The sequence below is a fragment of the Lactuca virosa genome, chromosome 8 (assembly GCF_052849685.1).
Source record: "Lactuca virosa cultivar CGN04683 chromosome 8, Lactuca_virosa_CGN04683_v6, whole genome shotgun sequence".
NCBI lineage: Eukaryota > Viridiplantae > Streptophyta > Magnoliopsida > Asterales > Asteraceae > Lactuca > Lactuca virosa.
In genome coordinates, this window is record NC_136433.1 from 393712831 (window position 1) to 393719884 (window position 7054).

The 7054-nt window shown below is 40.9% G+C and overlaps 1 non-coding gene across 1 annotated transcript; it reads right to left on the minus strand.

The window, feature by feature from the left end:
* Nucleotides 1-209: 209 nt before the first annotated feature.
* On the minus strand, nucleotides 210-316 carry LOC145134974 (small nucleolar RNA R71). The gene has a single exon (XR_013719456.1). It is a non-coding gene; the product is annotated as a small nucleolar RNA R71 (small nucleolar RNA).
* Nucleotides 317-7054: the final 6738 nt, after the last annotated feature.

Sequence of the window (7054 nt, forward strand, 5' to 3'; positions counted from 1 at the left end):
ACAAGCACCTCGATGAAGTCAATGACATAGCTGATTATTTCAACATTCCTAATGTTCCTCGAGAGACTGTCTTGCTAAGAATGCTTTCGGTTACTTTTAAAGGAGCAACTAAAGATTGGTTGAAAGCACTTTCACCAGGTTCAATCATCACTTGGGCATAAATGAGTGAAGAATTCCTCCAACAATTTTTCCCAGCATCTAAAGTTTCTAAACTCAAGAAGGCCATAGAAAACTTTGAGAAACAAACGGGGGAGTCCATGTACGAAGCTTGGGAGCGATACAAAGGGTTAATCAGAAATTGTCCCCAAAATGATTTAAATGAGCAACAGGAGGTATCGATCTTCTATGATGGGGTGAATGTCACGATGAGGAAACTCCTTGATTCGCAAGGACCTTTAACTAAGAAAAATCCCGCTGAAATTAAAGAATTAATCGAAGAGTTTTCAAAGCATTCACGGGAATATCACAACCCTCGTAATGATGGAACTAGGGGGATCAGAAAAGGTACTTCAGAAAATATGGAGGCGGTAATGGCAATGTTAAGTAACATGGATAGAAGAATGACGAAGATGAACCAATCCATTCATGCAATACGTGTGGGTTGTGAAAATTGCAATGGTCCACATTTGACGAAAGATTGCCATTTAGAAGAAAAAGGGAATAAGAAAGCTCAAGTATGCTACTCAAGTGGAGACCTTTATGATGAAGATTGGAGGAAGCCGAAAAAGGAATGGTTGCCTTAAGATGAGTACAAAAGGAAAAAAGAAGAAAAGTACAAGCGAAAGGTAAGAGGGTTTTATCAAAAAGAAGAACCGGCCCCCGAAAAGAAAACATATTTTGAAACAATGCTCGTCCGCTTTACAGCCACATCAGAAAACAGGCATGATGAAACCGATGCAGCGATAAGAAACACCATGAAGACATATGCTTTATCCGATTCTGGAGCGAGCAGAAATTTGATGCCCTATTCATTTTCTCAAAAGCTCGACCTTCCGAAATTGAAGGCTACTAGAATGACGATTCATATGGCTAATCATTCAGTGACTCATCCTCGAAGCATAGTTGGGGACATTGTAGTAAAACTTTGAATATTTATTTCTCCAATTGACTTTGTAGTGCTAGACATAAAGGAGGACAAAGATGTCCCAATTATCCTTGGACGCCCTTTACTCAATACCGCATGAGCCTTGGTGGATATTCGTGAGTCAAAACTTACATTACGAGTGGGGAACAAAGAAATGACATTTGGAGTGGAAGACGAATTCAAAACAGATTGGGCTCAAAATGAAGTATTTTTCATGAATGAAGAAAACGAGCTTGAAGAGTTGGAGAGATTGATGGAAGAAGAAATTCAAATAATAAACCAAGTCAAGCGAACTAATCCTAGAGCTTCGATTCCGATGGTTTTTGAGGTCTTTGCTTATAAAACTTCAAAGTCTCTAGTGAGTGAGTAAAGTGAAGAAAGTTTGGTGTCAAGTGATGAAGAAGAAGAAGTTACCTAAGACTTAAGACAACCAACTTTGGACAAAGTTGATTCTGAAGCTAAGGAGGTACAAAAAGAACGAAGAGAACCTGAACTTGCTGTGAAAAATAAGGGGGTGAATCGAAAGCTTGATGAAGCCGATTTTAAAGTGAAAAAGGAGAATTCTAAGAAAGCATATCTAAAAAGGGTGAAAGCATACAAGAAAAGATGGAGGGAACAAAAGGTGCAAGTGGAGATCCCGATTTCAACCAATACAACGTAGGGTGGCACGGAGTCCAGCTCATGACTCCATAAAAAGAAGCGCTTCTCGGGAGGCAACCCGAGCTCGGTTTGCGTTCTTCTTTTAGTTTTTGGATTTTTAATTTTTGCAATTTTATTTAAGTTTTATGATAAATCATAATCATTGTCATCTTAAATTTTTTTTAGAATAAGGCAAAAATCGAGTGTGGGGGGTCCTTATCGTAAAAGAAAAATATTTTTATGAAAAACATAATTTTATTTTTATGAATAATAATGATTTTTATAAATTAAATACCTGAAGAATTACTAGTTATTTTGTTATGACCATTTGGACTAAAGTAGCCCGATCTTATTTTAGCCCAACATTGCAACAACCCATAAAAATTGTCCCAACCGTGGCCCACTACGTGAAGCCCATCTTCAAGACGTGAAGTAATGAAAAGTAACGGAGTAAGTTAAGAACATTAGTCGTTATCTTCAACACTTTCATTGCAAACATTAAAACGTAATTCTGAACTGCTCCCCCCACCCCCGCATTTCGATTTCGTCCGACTCCTTGTTTTTCCTACTTCTATCTTACGTCATTCTCATCAAAGGTATGTTCTGTAAGTTTATTAATATTTAATTTCCTTGGTTTTTAGGCTTTTTGAATTAGGGTTTGTTCTTAAAGCTTTAATGCCAAAATTGAGTCGATTTGTCAAGAGAATCTTGGTTTCATGTATGTTAAAAAGCCTTAGAATAGAAGATTACACAAACCCAAACATGAATTTAGTTCAATTTGACCTTGGAATAACCGATGAACAGATTCGTCATGCCCCGACATCACGACGTGGTCTTCGTGACCACGACGTGAAAACTGGGCGAACAAGTAACACCCCAAAATATGAAGGTAAAAATTTCATTTTTAAAACAACCAAAACACTCATTTATCATTTACTCAAACACTTAAAGGTATTTTATAATAAAAACAGTTATCAGAGTACAATCCCAAAATCTAAAGGTTGCGGAAAATATGGGTGTATGCGTTGCGATCAAGCCGGGCCCTTCCCTTTCGAACCGGAAGTACCTGAAACCATAAACAACAACTGTAAGCCCAAATCTTAGTTAGTTCCCCTAAATACCACATACCATACACATCATATATATCATACTTATCATACATGCGATAGAAGGTGCTATGTGCCAACCATAGTCTTGTCATTATGCCACAAGCCGTATCATGGTCTTTCCTTGCCAGGCCGGAGGCCAAAAACATGGGTCTTATAGACAAGTGCTAGGAGCCACATCCTGGTCTTCCATGCAAGCATCACAATGTCAACTAGCATACAATCTACAACTACCTATCTAATTAACTACTAGAGTCCAAACTCTGGTCTTGCATACATATTTCCCAGGAGCCACCTCCGGGTCTTTCATACAAATGCCAAGGGCCACCCCCTGGTCTTCCAATAATATAATCAAATGGGTCGGCATTGGTGCCTTCGACCCATAGTACAGTGAGGAGACTCACGTCAGATAGCTGAAACCCACGGATAAAAAATCTGACTACAGATCCGCTAAAATCCACGCGGTATCAAATACCCAAATGACAACCCATTAATAACTAGATCCTGACTCACACTAAGAGTCCAAATTAGGGTAAAACACCTTTTTACCCTTCCTCTAACTTGGCCCAAGGCCAAGGCCCAAACCAAAAGTATAAAAGCCCAAAATCCAAAATAAGCATCTAAGGCCCAAATATGGCCCAATTTTCAAAATTGGGCCCAATCCTTTTCATGAGCCTTTTCCGAAAAAGTCCAACAAAATATCAATAGCCCAAACCATGAATTTTGATATCCCAAGACAACCAAGCCCACTCAAGCCCAAAACCGAAGCCCAAAATAAATCAAACATGATGAGTATGTTGGGCGTACTCAGCCTGTATGTGCAGCGTACAACTTAAAAGGCTTATACGTGCAATGTACATGCTTGTACGCCCCGCGTACTCACCATGTAACACCGGGTTCCTGGTATGTATTTAAACTATAATTTTATTCATCTTTATGTAGAAACTCGATGAGTTGGAGGCCCCAAACTCGTCGAGTGGTGAATGGATTTGGACGCGGGTTTTGAAGTCTACTCGACGAGTTGGAAGCCTCACCTCGACGAGTAGGACTGGCATAGTGAAACCCTAATTTTGGGGTTTTGCACCTTATTTAAGCATCTTAATCCCCTCATGCCAGCCGCATTTACATCCTCCAAGTCCCAAACCTTAAATCTCGAAACCCTAATACTTTGTGTGAGTTTTTGAGGCATTCTTGAGAGAGTTTTATGTGTTTGAAGCTTGTGGAAGAAGAAGAAGCTTGAGGATTCAAGAGGAAGCTAGTAGATCTAGAGACTCCCTTTCATTCTCATTATATTCTGGTAAGCAAGTCTCAAATTTGCTTAGTAACTTCTTAGATCTTCTTATTATCATATTATTGGGTTTTTGGTTGAAGAAGCATGACCTTTGGGAAATGGACGTCCCAAGTGAGTATACCATCAGATCTGAAAGCATGGAGGGATTTCATGGCATAAAGGTGAAAAATTTATGGCCATTGAAGCCCCATGCAAGCTATAGGATGTCATTTTGGACTTTTAAGCTCCAAACGGCCATGCATGGAGAGAAAGGTGGAAGCTTTACGTGTTTATGTAGTATCTAGGGTCCAGATCTCAATGTATGTGCCTTAGTATGCAGTAATGATGGCTTGTGGACCAAGATCTAGGTTATAAAGAATTAGGGTTTGAGCTAAATCCATTAAGTAAGAGTATTAACGGGTAAAGTTGGAAACTTTACCCTTAAAAGGACAATTTCAGTGTATAGGTGGAGTATAGGGCTTAGATCTGAAGAATAAGGGCTTAATCCATTGAGATGAAGAAATACACTGAAGAACTCCGCGAGTCCATAGAGGAACTCAACGAGTTGGGACGAAGTGTCTCGTTTCTGTTAAAGGAAAAACTCAACGAGTTGACTAGAGAAGTCCCGATTCTGTAGATAGGAGGAACTCGACGAGTTGTGAAAGAACTCGACGAGTTGGATCGTGATTTTAGGGTTTATGATTCATGGAACTCGACGAGTTTATGGACCAACTCGGCAAGTTGAGTCAACCTAGGATGTTGACTTTGACCTTGACTTTGACTTTGACCAAGGTTGACCCATGAAGGGATGTTGAGTATGGAATGTTATCTAAGAGGTTTTTCTGTATATGGTATGAGTAGAACTGGTTGCGGAGCAGGGACTTTTAGCAATTCATGATATTAAGGTGAGTTTCCTTCAGTAGGAACGGGTCTACGACACCAAGGACGACCCGTATATGTGATCTGATTAGTAGCTGAGTGTGGACGGGGCCCGTATCTCATAGATAGCTGATATGGTACATATGTATATGCTTAGTTATACTTGTTGTCTGTGTGATACCTGTATGTATTTTCATGACCAACTGAGTGTGGGCGAGGCCGTATCTCATAGTAGCTGAGTGTGGGCGGGGCCCGTATCTCATTGTAGTCGAGTGTGGGCGGGGTCCATATCTCCTAGTAGCTGAGTGTGGGTGGGGCCCGTATCTCATAGTAGCTGTGTGTGGGCGGGGCCGGTATCTCATTGAGTGTGGGCGGGGCCCGTATCTCCTAGTTGGATGTTATGTGTATGGTATGTGGTAGTTTGGGGAGACTCACTAAGCTTCGTGCTTACAATTTTCAGTTTTGGTTTCAGGTACTTCCGGTAGCAAGGGGAAGAGCTCGGGATGATTGCAGTGTACACACCATTTCTTTAGCCTGGGATGTTTATACTATGATATATTTGATAGATGTTTATGATATTTTGAGATACACGACTTATGATTTTTATATGATGTTTGATAACTCTGGTTTTTCTTAATGAATTAAAATGAAATTTTTGGTTTATATTTTTGGGATGTTACAAGTTGGTATCAGAGCCTTGGTTTGAGGGATTTGGGCACACTCTCGGGTGTGTCTGAACTCAAACTAAGGACTTGGTATAAAATTTTTAAAAGATAAACAATTTTTACAAAAAGGATTTTGAAAAGAAAACAAGGGTGTGGTGCATGCAATCAGCCGATCTCAAGTAAGTACTCCCAAATTACCCATAAAAGTTTATGGTATGATATGATTATGAGAACTGCATGCTAGATTAGGGCTAAGGATCTAGGAATGATGCCTTGTATGCCTGCTATATGTGTATGAGAACTGCATGTTAGTTGAGGGCTAAGGATCTAGGAAGGATGCCTTATATGTATGTTGTATGAGCTTATTGAACTGTATGCTAGTACTGATTAGTTAGTAATATGATGGCCTGAGTAGGATATGCTTGATTATGGATACTCAATGCTCGAATGCTGCTTGCTTTGTGCTTTTAGGAGTTCTAGTTAACTTTAACTAACTAGTAAACGAATATGTTAAGTTACACATTATGAGGACTAAATAATTTCAGAAGGTTAGGTTTAGCTCTATTTTGCAGCTCTCGTTTGAGTCTAACCGTTGTAGGGTAGGACCTCTCATTTGAAGAATTATCTAGTTTTAGTAATATATAATGGTATTTGCGAGCTAGTTAGGGGAAGGTAGCAGGGACTTCTTATGCAGCTAATGGCGGAGAGTGGTTCGGAGATTACCCTAGGACAAGCCTAGGATGAGATTAGTGCATGAAGCAGTAGTGGTGAAAAGGGACTTGGTGGAGTCAAGGCAGTTCTTGAGGTAAGTACGGATAGATGTGGAAGGTAGTATGGGCCCGTACTACTGAAAGAAGAGGATCCGTACTCGAATCAAGGAAGGCTAAGATGAATCCAGAGAACTTGTAATGTGTGTGATCCCTCGAGTTATGATGAGTATTCTGATGTTTGTTATGGTGGATTTTCAGAATGGTGACGCTATGCACTAGACCAGTTGGCACTTCGGGAGCCGGTGAGGGATCAGGCTCGGGCTCTGGAGTCGGGCAGCTTGATGAGCAGATGAAAGAGTTCATTTCATCTGAGGTTACACGCAATATTTTAGACCAGACTCCTGTGATCTTCGGTATTGTCAAGGAGGGCATCTTGGAGATACTGGATGAGAGGTTGGGTGCATTCCGCACCGAGATGGAGGCCATGCTAGGGGCGCGCACGATGACATTCAGGGAGTTCCGAGCTTGCGGAGCTCCAGACTACCATGGGTCTTAGGACCCCATTGCTAGCAGCAGGTGGTTGGCCGATGTTGCCAACGCCTTCCGTACGAGCCGATGTCCCGAGGGGGACAAGGTCCGAATTGCTTCCTGTCTTCTGAAGGATTGAGCACGTGACTGGTGGGAGGAGGTCGGACATGCCA